We start from the raw sequence: 13,044 nt of genomic DNA on the forward strand, positions 1-13,044 counted from the left end.
AGAAGCAATCAGTTCTCTAGTAGTGTTGGAACAAATTGCCAAGTATTGTTGTTTCAGAAGACTTATCAGTGATAGAGATTTAGCAACCAAAAAGTGTATTATGGCCACAATTCTATGCCCAATTACCTGGGGGTAAGTTCCATTGAACTCAATGGGACTTAGTAGACCTGTGTAGGAGTGTGCTGTTAATATTTGTAATGAAGGGAGGAGTTGAGGGACATTTTCAGGGGTTGGGTCTTTTTGCTGCTTGAAGAACACTCTTGGCCGGTTTCCAAAGAGACAGATCAATTTACAATGATAACCTGCATTTTTAAAGACTGCATCTATCCACCAGCTCAAGAAGGAGATTAAAGGGGAATTCAGTGTGTCTTCTAGTTGAATTGAATTCCCCTTTAATCCTCAAAAGGAGAAATTTGAAAGGGTGAAAAAGCCCTCTACTTCTTTGCCCTGATTCTGAAAGATCAATGACAATGACAGTGGTACAAACCTAATGGTGACCCTGTGTTATTTTCTTTAATTAAACTATTGGCAAATTTAGGAGATTGTGTGCCATCCAGTTAAAACCGTGGGTCAGTTTAATTTTTTTGTTAAAAAAAGACATAACCATAGACATACAACTATAGGGTTACTTGCTTATGTTACACAGCCAGATTAATAAGCGTGTGTATTTTAACGGAGTAATGATTTTTTCCTAAACAAATTCAAAAGCAGTCTATAGAAAATAAAGCTCACTCTCTATTTCCCCTGCCCTCCCCCTTGCAATTTACTGAATAGCTCCTTTAATTTAATTGCTGGTACTTAATACTACATTTCTATTATACCTATATATAGAATGAAGGTAATAATTATATTTAACAATTCAGTGCTGAGACTTTGCAAAGGGCAGCCCAATGCAATTGGGAATGGAATAAATCAAGAGTATTCTGTATATGTATCTATAGTATAATGCTGCCTCATTTAGACAGCAGGGAATAATTTTGGGGTAGAAAAGGGTTAACATTCAGCACATGACTGTAAATTGTTCTGTGCAGGTACCTGCCACTTTATATATGCTTGACTTTTTTTTCATGGTATATCCCTCCCATCCCAATAGAGGTCCTTTGTACACCTTCCCTTTTATACATTTTTGCCTTTCAAATAACTATCTCTGTATTGTCTTCCATGCAAAGCTGGTGGAAGGTTGATCTGTTGAGGCAGTTAAAAATGAAGCTCCAAAGTCTGCATTCTGCCCTGGGTGATAACCATCCACCCCCCTTGCAGAACTTAGAAGGTGTGTGTGTGTGTGTGTGTGTGTGTGCGCGAGTCACACTTTCTCCCTTTGCTCTTTTCAGCTAATTTCATAATGAGCACATGCTTTAATGTAATTTCCAAAGGCATTCAATGGCTTCTCTAGTTGTAAGACCTCCAGACTATCTGCCCTTGCTGGGAAACTATCCTTCCCGGGATAGGTATTTTTAAAAGTTCAAGGAACATCTGAGTCAAAAGGAGAAACACATGTGCTTCATCTTGGCAACCTGCCACTATCCAGTTAGCCAGGCACACTTCAGTCAAATATGTTGGTGCTACCTGGCAGTGACAACCATAATTTGTTGAGGGCCCTTGTGCAAACTACATGTTCTCCTCCCAATTTAGTTTGATCATATAACAGTATCCAATTTCATGCCATTTGATCAGAGATGAAACATAATTATGAGAAGAAATTTGGTTAAATATGAAGTTCATAACTTCAGAATGTCTATACATGATAGATGCATCTGTATATGTAATATTAATTGACTTGGCAATTGATATGGTGTGTTTCTATCAGAGAAAAAATAAAAGCAAATTGAAATTATTGTAAGTGCTGCATGCAACAAAACTATCATATATAATTTAATGAGATTTCTGGGATTGATGGGCCACCATGTATTATGGACCCTGCATAGCCTATATGGCCACCATTGCTACTTGGCTTCCAAAATACAGCTTTGCCAAAATATACCCTCTGTCGGAAGTATCAGCCAGGAACATTGGAAATGAGCTTAATGCTCAGTATTTTTGATAATGTATATTCTGGAAGATGTAAGATGTGGGCTACATGCTTTTCATTTAGTGAAGGGCATCTTCTGGTGTAGGGCAAAGGTCAGATGCCTTAGTTGATTTCCCCCCTTGTATATTGGTCTTCTGTGTTAATGCCCCCCTCATGTTTGTTTCTGGCCCAAAAAGTTAGTAGAGCAATAATTCATTTGCCATGGATGTATAACTTAATATTTTGGCATTTAAAAAAAAGTTATTATATCAACATGGAAAATGCTACACAAACTAGTAATTCATATAACATTAAGTATGTTAATATTTAAAATTAAGATTTTTATTAGGCAGTAGAATGGTGCAGATATATAAAGTTGTAAATTTAACATGCAGGGTATGGGTCAATTTGGCATGGCTGCATAACAAATAATGATCTTTATAGTATTGAAAAGGGGTGCATTGGAGAAGGAAATAATTTGATTACCCTAAACAAAGACCATGACTCAGCAGTTCAAAATAATGTTTAGGAAACTCTGCACAAATCAGGGTTTCACCAATCTCATCTATGAACAAGGGGATGGTTTGTGTAAAAAGGTAAAGGTTTCCCCGCACTTACAGTGCGAGTTGTTTCCGACTCTTAGGGTGACGTCTTGCGACGTTTACTAGGCAGACCGTATATATGGGGTGGGATTGCCAGTTCCTCCCCCGACCTTTCTTTACCCCCCAGCATATCCTGGGTACTCATTTTACCGACCACGGATGGATGGAAGGCTGAGTGGACCTCAACCCCTTTTACCGGAGATTCGACTTCCTCCTTCTGTTGGAATCGAACTCCGGCCGTGAGCAGAGCTTTGGCTGCATTACCGCCCCTTACCACTCTGCGCAATGCTCATATTTAGGCATGGAACACTTTGCTTTGCATCCAGACTAAAAGGTGTATCCCACAAATTAATGGTTGGTGAAAGCTGTTTACTAGATGTTATGTTATGTTATGGTTTATTTCTGGGCCGCCTTTTGGCTAAAAAGGCCCCCAAGGCGGCTTACACACAAATAGAAAAATACAAAATACAAATAAAAACAATACAATTTACAAAATACAAATAGGCAACAAAATCCTAGCATTTCTAAAAAGCAACAACAGCTAAAAACCAAAAGCATTCATCTTCCTGGTAAAAGGCAGTCTCCAGAAAAATGTCACTAAGAGCAGGGGTGGGGGGCAAGGCAGGTGGAAAACCTTTCCCCTTGATGGTCCCAGCATAGTCTCACCCCTGCAGCAGTACCTCCCAGTCTGCAGCTCCTCCTGATAAGGTCCGGGCAGAGGGGTGGAGCAAGGCAGTTGGGGAACTGACAGCCAACATTGTGGGATAGGAGAACTTGCACACTACTTGTTACTTTCTGGAGGCAGTGGTAGAGGAAGGAGGTGGCTCAGTCAGCACTGTAGAAGCATGGAGTTGCTGGCTTGCTAGCATCCTTTGATGCAGGGAATTGATCTAATTTAGGCAGGCTAGCCAGATGGAGCTAAGCTTCTTCAGATCAGCTATCCTAAGCCCATTTTTGAGTTGACACCAAACTCCTGTTAAGTTTGGGCTTACAGTGGTGTTGGCCAAGTGCCAGCTTTCATGAGTGTTCTTCTCTTTCCTATCCAAACTTTTGAGGTTTTTGAGGAAGCTTTGAAACAGGGCCTCCACCCAGACCTTCAGTGTTGCTATAGTGAGATCCTGGGAAATGGAAGGGAAAAGTGGGGGAAACTCAATGTGTGGAGGTCCCTCTTCACTCCGGATGGCTTTACCTCAGAATATAGCCCAACATAAATGAGTTTAACAAATTAAATTGTTTGAGGTAAGCCCATTATAAATTGAGCTTGGGGGAACTCAGTTAATGGTTAAAAACATCAGGGCCTGTGTATCCAGCCCATTATCTGTGGGAGGTTGACAGGATATGCTTGCATAGACCCTTCAGACTTATATGATGGGATTTTTCCCCACCCCACCCCACCCCCATTTGCAGATTGAATCTTCAGATAGGAAAAATGGTGTTCCAAGGTCAAAAGTAATCCTAGAAGTAGGTAGCTATCAGCATTGATTCACCCAGTACTCAGTTCACCTGAGAATTCAGTAATGGAGCCAGTGACTGAATATAAGTATGCAGATTGAGGAAGTTTTGACAACAAACCTTAACGATTGCAGACCGAAGCTCGCAACATTTCTTTAAACTGTGGAGTTGTTCTGGGTTGCATGTGCAATTCTGGATGCAATAAGCGAGGAGCCAGATGCCAGGAGTCTGAATTCCAAAATTGAATTGCAATAAAATTTGTAGAAACAAGTCTAGTGGGATTTGTGATAATTACACCACTAGCATTTGCATTAGCTGTTCCCTAAGCAATAAAGAGACGAAGCTGGGAAGGATTTCAGTGAAGGAGGGATTAGCTCCAGGAGCATAGGTCACTCAGAACACAACCATCATTAAACTGCTGGTGGTGTTCATTTCTAAAAAGGATGCAGATGACCAAGTGCAACAAAACTGTGGACCCCAAAAAAGAACTGGAATTAGGTGCAAAAAGAAATGAGGTAGACAAATGAGAGATTCCATAGCTTAACATAGTTCGGACCCTCGTGATCCTTCTTCAAGGAAATTCAGTGAAATGAAGGTGCAACATATAGAAGAGAAAGGGCAATATATCTAAATGTTGAATCTTCATTTCTATGAATTTCCCTGAAGAGGGACCAGGAGGGTCTGAAACATGTTGGATGTACGAATTTCTCTTTTGTCTACCCCATTGTAGATGACCAAGCACTATTGCTATTATTTGTCATTTATTTATATAGTCCCATGAATGCAAACAGAGCTTTATTATTTATTTATACACACATTCATCATAATTGCAGGTGATTTGCATAGCTTCAAAAGTGTGCATGTGTGTATCTCCCTGCCCCCGGGAAGTTTTACAATGCAAATACTGACAGTGGGAATGGCAACAGAGGAAGTGAAAGGGATGACTCAGAAGAGGCAAAGACAGAGATAGTGCAGGGATGAGCAAAAGCAGCACATACACATCCCTTTTCACAAGTTTGAAAAACCAGTTATAATTATCACCTGGAGGGGGAAGAGGGATTGGGCTCCTCTGCTATCCCTGCCCCATATATTCATTTTATGCAGTTTTTGAATGTGGGGAAAAGGCAGTACTTGGTTATCATTGGCGAGAGAGATAAAGAAGTTAATCCAAAGGCGTTTATCAAAAAGGTAAGGAGGGATTCCGAAGGAGAAAGGGGGCAAATGCATACAGACATCTTGAGGCATGAGGGACAACAAGAGACAATGGGTGAAGACATTTCAATGATTAGAAGGCCTTCAGGAACCTAATGGTGGTACATCCACAAGAGTAACATAAGGAGCTTTATGGAGTAACATAAACAAAAGCATACAGGTCTTTGCCCAATGAACTTACAATCTAAACAGCAATTACTAGCAGCTGTGGTGCATGTTGTCTCACGCTGCATGGTGAAGCATTAAAGGGAGCATTCTCATCTGTGGAACCAATTAACTATGTGTTAGAATACTTCTAGCATTAAAAATAGATGAAGAAACAAAGGCTCATCTAGTCCAGCATCCTGTCCTCACAGTGGTCAACCGGATACCCATTGGAAGCCTACAACCAGCACACGAGCACAATAGCACTCTTTCTACTTGTGATTCTAGGTAAGTGGTGTTAAGAACCATACCACTTTCAATACTGGAGCCATACCCATCAGGAATAGGAGCCATATTCTCCATGAATTTGCCTAATTTGGATGAATTTGGGCTCCTGCTGGGAGAAAGGGTGGGATATAAATCAAATAATAAACAAACCTCTTTTAAAGCTGTCCAAATTGGTGGCCATGTCTGTATCTTGTGGCAGTAATTTATATACATGCCTCTACTATGCCCCCTCCTTACTCGCCTTTTTTCCTAACTGAGAAGTCCCAAATGATACAACCTTTCCTCATAGTGAAGTTGCTCCAGCCCCATAATCATTTTGATTTCTGAACATTTTCCAACTGTACAATATCCTTTTTGAGGTGTGAATACTAGAACTGTACATAGTATTCCAAGTGCAGTCATGCCATAAATATGTATAAAGGCATTATGTTGTATGTAGGTAGGTAGGTCATACTGCTTGATACCAAAACAGCATCTAAGCAGTTTACAAAAAAAGAAAAAAAGAAAAGTTAAGGCAAACATCAAAGCCATAAACATGTAGGGTTTTTTTATAAAAATATATATAACATATAATACAGTAAAATCTTAGGCCAAAACATAGTGGCGCACTTTCAAAATATTGGCAGGGAAAGCCTATCAGAATAGATGGTCATTTGAAGCTCATTACAATATTGGCAGCTTTATGTTTAGTCCTTTTCCTAAAGTTCCTTAACATGGAATTCACCTTTTTTCATAGCTGACACACACTGGGTCAACATTGTTGTTTTAAATGTTTAAATTGTGTTTTAAATTGTTGTTAAAAGATGTGTTTTTAAATTTGTATATTTGTTTTAATGTTTTTAGTTACTGTAAACCGCCCAGAGAGCTTCGGCTACGGGGTGGTGTATAAATACAATAAATAAATAAACGTTTTAATCAAGCTATCCACTATGACCCCAATATCTCTTTCCTGGTTAGTCATCAGAGTGCAGATCCATAAGTGTACATGTGAACAGGATTTTTTGCCACAAGGTGTATCACTTTACGTATGCTTACACTGAACTGCATTTGCCATTTTAGTGCCCATTCAAAGAGTTTGGAGAGATCCTTTTGGAGCTCCTTGTACTCCCTTGTTTGTTCTTAGCTACCATGAACCATTTGGTATCATCAGAAAACCTGGCCACTTCACTGCTCACCCCTAACTCCAGGCCACTTATGAACAAGCTAAAAAGCACTGGTCCCAGTACTGATTCTTAGAGGATTCCACATCTTATGTTCCTCCATTGTAAGAACTGTTCATTCATTCATTTTTGAAAAGGTTTATCTTTTGAAGTCAGATGTGATTGTGCTAGACTTCCTTGGCAATTGTCTACTACATATATGTTAAATTTGATAGTACTGTGGTCACTGTTCCCCATCTGTCCAACCACATTTCTTGTACCAGTTCCTCCCCTCTGCTTGTTTCTATGATCAACTATCCAAGGCACCATAGGCAGGAGTGGGGAACCTCTTTCACTCTGAAGGTTGCAATCCCTTCTGGGCAACCTTCCAGGATCAAATGTCAGTGGTGGGCAAGGCCAATGAATGTAATTTTTTACCTTTGTATGATAGGCTAGATTCTACACACACACACACACCTCTATCCTCCCTTCCAGACAAGCAAGAGACATTATCAGAGTTCAAGGACATATTCCAGCCAGGCAAAGACCCTAGTAGAGGGTGTTTAGCAGGGCTGGGGGTGGGATTTGGCCTGGGAAAAGGGGTGTGCTTTGGGGAGAGCCCTGGGGGCCAGACAGAGAGACTTGTAGGATGCAATCAGCCCCTGGGCCTGAGGTTCCCCACCCCTGATTTAGGTTTTCTAGAAATGTTACCTCTTTGTTGTGACTGGAGCATGCATTTCTGCAGTCTATGTAAGGACCACTGAAGTCATTACTATATTTCCTCCTCTGGATGACTCCTTGATTTCATTCTACATCTCAAGATGACCCTGAGCATTATGGTCAGGAGGGCAATAGTACAGGACATCCCCAGTACTAAATTACTCTTGAGGTATTGGCGCCCACAGTGATTCTCTAGAGGAGTCTGCACCTTTGGGGATTTCTAGCTTTTTGGACTCCTCTGTCCTCTCTGATGTACAGAGTGAAACCGCCTCCAGCATGCCCTTTCCTGCCCTTCTTACAGAATTTGTATCCGGAGATCCTCTTTAGATGCCCACGTGTATACAGCAGTCTAGGCAGTCCTTCCCTTGTGATACAGTCCTACACCTTTCTATGTGAATGTTGCAACCACATGTGCAAGGCGAATGGAATGGGATCTGTCCCACCCAGTCAGCGCCATCCCTTCTGCCAGGATGCTAAACAGATGAGAAAGATCCATATGGTTTTGTTATTCACACACATTCCCCAGTGACATGGGGACATACCATGGTGAAACTATTCCTATGCTGCTGAGTGTGCATGTAAAGAGGACCTTAGCAAGGCACAGTATCATATATTTATCTAAAGAGGTAGCACAGTGAGCTATGCAATATGGCTCTTCAGCACAGCAACAGCTTCTGCTTTCAACAAACTCAGAACTGGACCCTGCCTCTGTCTCCAAAAACATTGCCTCCGCAATCCTACCCACATACTTTGTTCATTCATTGTTGAGAGTGATAGATAGCTTTGGTCAATGTGATGATCCATTCCCTTTCTCCTTTTCACCACATGTTAAATTCTACTAAATGGCACCTTTATTGACCATGCTGCTGGCAATTTCTTGCATGCTCTTCTTCCTCTAGGCTGGATGTCATATTGCAGAGAAGTGCCATATCAAAATAGTTGCTCCGTTATCCCTCATGAATTGTATTCTTATTGCAGTAATATTTCCATAACACAGCAGCTAAATGGTAGCAGCTTTTTACTTTTACTACAGGACTGGTTATAATTCACTAATAGGCAAAAAAACCTTGTGGTTTAATAACGTACCTATAGCCCACAGATATTTCTATCAAACTTTAAAAAGCAGGGAAATTGGGCAGCTATAGTGAATGCACCAGGGGAGCAGGAGACCTGACCTCCTCTCTGAGATACTGTACTGCCTTACAAATTTGTCAAAATGCAAACACAATTTGGGTTGGTCTTTCACAGTCTAATCCACTTCCAAAAGGGCTCTGGGTTTTCTTCTCTCTTTTCAGACTTTGAACTCTATTCTCTCTGACTGTTTTGTGTATCACCATGAAAATTTAGAGGGTTGTTAAGCAAGCGTTTCTGAGTTCAGGACTATAAATTTTGTAAGGTTTTGTTTTGAAATGAGTTTATGGGAAGCATCAGAATGGCATGGGGGTATTTTCAATTTAACATTGCGGAATGTGAAAGATCCACGCTGGCTATAGTATACTATACAGCCACTCTTGTGGCTCTATTATATTTTATATGGAACTCATTGTTTTTATATACATAACAGACTTGCTAACATTTGAAAATCCCAAATCAAGCAATACCACCTTCTTACCTACAACAAAGAAAAGCCAACACTGTCTTGGTTCATGTATCTTGCGTATTAGTTTTGTTCAGATAATAATAGTAAATGTATTTGCTTAGTCCAGGGATGGGGAACAAGTGGCCCTCCAGATTATGCTGGATTACAACTCTGATAATCTCTAACCATTGGCCATGTTGTATGAGATCTGGAGGTTCCCACCTTTGGCGTAATCCTAACAATGTGGATCTGAATGTAAGTGGTTTCCCCCTGAGTTTTTTGTTGTAGTTGTCCTCTTTGTCCGTAGATTGAATTTTGGATTGCTTTGCCGATGATCCCTTGTCAAGCTTTTGCTGTTTAGCTTGATTATGTTGCAAATGAGCTCTGGTAAAGCACAACTTATTATTGCGAGAAGTTGAAACATCTCTGTTGAGAGGTCACCATTGGCAACCAAGGAATGTTGGGTGACAAGGGTGTGCATATTGCTTCTGAAACTGCAACATCAGATTTGAGAGGTAGTCAATTGTTGAAATGAGAAGAATTGCTGCTTCTGGGGAAGCGAGTGCCTTTCTCCACCATCTGGGTAGTTTCCAAAATACTACAGAGAGAGGACTAGTGGGTTGCATGCGCTGATGCTTGAGGAATGTGTTCTTTGTGAATTCTGATGCAATCTGATCTGATACAACTCTCCTGGATCAGGGTGCCAACAGGATTTTCTGTGCCTGGTATACTGTATGTAGCTTGGGCCCTGTGCTGCACTCCCCAAAGACAAAAATTTGCACAAAATGTGCACATACTTTGTGTCAAATGCAAATTTGTAGCCTCTTTTGCAAATGGGAGTGGAGCACCAAAAATAAAGCAGGGTTCACACTGAAGTAAAAAGATATGCAGCAGACAGAATATCAACAGGTAAAGCTTTCCCCAGAATTCTATACTGTAAAAACTTACTCTGTTTAATATCTGCCTGCCACATAGCTGTTAAAACCATGAGAATCCTCCTCTCCTCCAATGCCACCTCTAAACCATGCAAAGAACTCAAGTTTTATGAGTTGTAAATAAATTATGTTACTATAGATCTTTCACCTGCTGCTCTTAGGCTGACAATGCTCCATCCCATTGAAGATTGTAATTTCAGATGGAAGAAATCAAAAGTGATTTAAGACTTACAGTGGTTCTATTCAGATGCTCATGCTGGGATAAATTCAAGATTTAAATAGTTAAAAAGCAAACACTGTATTCATTAGTTATGGTTATTTATTAATACTTTATTATAAATATAGCAACTTTTTCCTTTTCCATTTTTTGAGCAAGAAGGATTGAAATCCCCACTCATTCATGAAGCACACTTGGTGCAGTTGGGTCAGTCACTCTCTTAGCTAGGGATCGGCAAGAAATTTGATTCAGTTCACATTTCAAGCCTATTCTTGTCAAATTTGCACTTTTTGAAACAATATACAGTAGGGCCCCACTCATATGGCAGGTTAGGTTCTAGACCCCCGCCAAAAAGCAGATCAGCTGTAGCCCAGGGATCTGGAACCTAACCTGCTGATCACACCAGAAGAGAAGATCAGCTGTAGCACACTACAGCTGATCTTCCCTGCCTCCGGCGCGATCACCTGGAGAACGGGAGTCTGACCGCCCCCAAGGAGATCAGCTGTAGCTCCAGCCCCCCCTCCAGCTGATCTCCCCACTGGCACCATATTAGCAGAACGCCAAAAAGCGGGGCTCCGAGAAGTGGGGCCCTACTGTAACCAAAACACAGCTATCCTTTGAAATTCACACTTACTTGAATTTTGCAATGCAATTCGCCAACCTATGAATGTTTACAAAAATGCACATATTAGGGGAAAGTGTGCATAAAAATGAATACATGAGTGATAATAACATACAAAATATATGATGAGAAAATGCTTGCAGAAAAAATTAGTCAAACTGCCTACAAGAATTTGTTTATTAGGAGAAACTTGCCCTAAAATGCTGGAGAATTTTCATGAGGAGTTTTTAAAAAATACAAATTTGCAAATTGCTGCAGAAATGTGGAGAACTGAATTTAAGATTGGAAAAATAAGAAATGAAGAGAGCAGAAATTGACAGGTCTTCCCATCCCTACTCTGAGCCTAACATGCCTCACAGGCTTGTGAAAATAAAATGGAAAGGGGGAGAACCATGTATACCACCTTGATCTCTTTGAATAACAAAAAAAACCCCATTCGTCTTGATCTCTTGGCAACGTTTGACACCATCAACCATGGTAATATCCTGGAGTGGCTGTTCAAGTTGGGGATAGGTGGTACTGCTTTGTGGTGATTCCAGGCTTACTTGGATGGTCATCTTCATAGGGTGATGCTTGGGGAATGTTTGGTTGTTCTGCCCAGTGGAACCTTCAGTGTGGGGTTCCGCAGGGTTCAGTCTTATCCCCCATGCTATTTAACATCTGCATGAAACCACTGAATGGGGTCATCTGTAGTTTTCGAGTACATTATCAGCAAAATGCTGATGACACACAACTCTACTTCTCCTTTACATCTGCACTTATGGCAGTAGATGTGCGAGATCAATGTCTTGCCTTGGTAATGGACTGGATGAGATCCAATAAACTGAAACTTAATCCAGATAAAACTGTTAGTGGGTGGTTCCCTAGACCAGATGGATGGGATGTGGCCTGCTCTGGGTGGGGTCACACTGCCTCTGAAGGAGCAGGTATATAGTGTGGGGGTACTCCCATCAATTGAAGCTCAAGTGGCATTGGTGGCATGCAGTGACTTCCATCAGCTTTGGCTGGTATCCCAGCTGCTCCCCTATTTGGACAGGAATAGCCTAACCTCTGTTGTCTACACTCTGGTAACCTCTAGGCTAGATTACTGCAATACATGGGGCTGACTTTGAAGATGGTTTGGCAACCGCAGCTGGTGCAGAATTCAGCGGCCAGATTGTTGACTGGGGTAAGTCGGTCTGAACATATAACACTAATTCTGGAACAATTCCATTGGCTACCACTTAGTTTCTTGGGCTTAATTCAAAGTGCTGTTTTTTCCCTGTAAAGCCTTATATGGCTTAGGATCCCAATATCTGCCTCTCCCCATATGAACCAACCTGGATCCTGCGATCGGCATCTGAGGCCCTTCTTGTGTGCCCCTGCGTGAGAGGGTGGCAACACAAGAAAGAGCCTTTTCACTGGGGGCTCCCAGGCTGTGGAACACTCTGCCCAGGGAGACACGGCGGTGCCATCTCTGTCCATCATTAGGCACTAAACTTTCTACTTTACTCAGGCCTTTGGCCTTTTATGACTTCTTTTAGTGGGGCGGGATTTGTATACCTGCCCTTTATTTGTATTGATTATATTTATTTTAATTTGCTTTTTAATTGTCAGAAGTTGTTTTTAGGCTTTTATGGATTGTTTGTTTTTAATTGGTTATGTAAATTGCTTTGTGTCACCTGGTAAGGAAAGTGACCCAATAAAAATAAAAATAAATGAAGTGAAGTGAAGCATGTTAAGGTAAAACAATTCTGTATAGCATAAATGTATCTGTTGTAAAACATCCCATTCTGTTTGTTTTCTTGTATGCTGTTGAGTGATCTAAATGTGAAAATTGTTGGCTTCCAAGGAAGGAGAAAGCACTACATAGTTATCACCAGTTTCAGTGCAGAATAGAAAATTGTCTGGATCTATCGATGTTTTCTCTTGCTTACCGCTGTCATTTCATAATAATGCACTCCTACGTTCATGTGCAGCTGATTAAGCCAGAGGCACTCCGTTAGGAGCAGAATTCTGCCTGCCTGCCTCCCTCCTCCTCCTCCTCCTCCTCACCTTTTGCTTCATTAGCTTTTGTTAGTCAGCTGTGAATTGAGCTGTCAGTAACAGGTCTGATGGGTGCTTGTGAGTTGCTGGTATAATTATGG

General features: G+C 41.1%; 1 protein-coding gene across 7 annotated transcripts in view; it reads left to right on the plus strand.

Moving 5' to 3' along the window:
• THSD7A (thrombospondin type 1 domain containing 7A) overlaps positions 1 to 13,044 on the plus strand; it is a 421,600-nt gene that overhangs the window by 88,809 nt on the left and 319,747 nt on the right. The gene's annotated exons all lie outside the window — the stretch shown is intronic.

Source organism: Rhineura floridana, chromosome 10 (genome assembly GCF_030035675.1).
Source record: "Rhineura floridana isolate rRhiFlo1 chromosome 10, rRhiFlo1.hap2, whole genome shotgun sequence".
Classification (NCBI taxonomy): domain Eukaryota; kingdom Metazoa; phylum Chordata; class Lepidosauria; order Squamata; family Rhineuridae; genus Rhineura; species Rhineura floridana.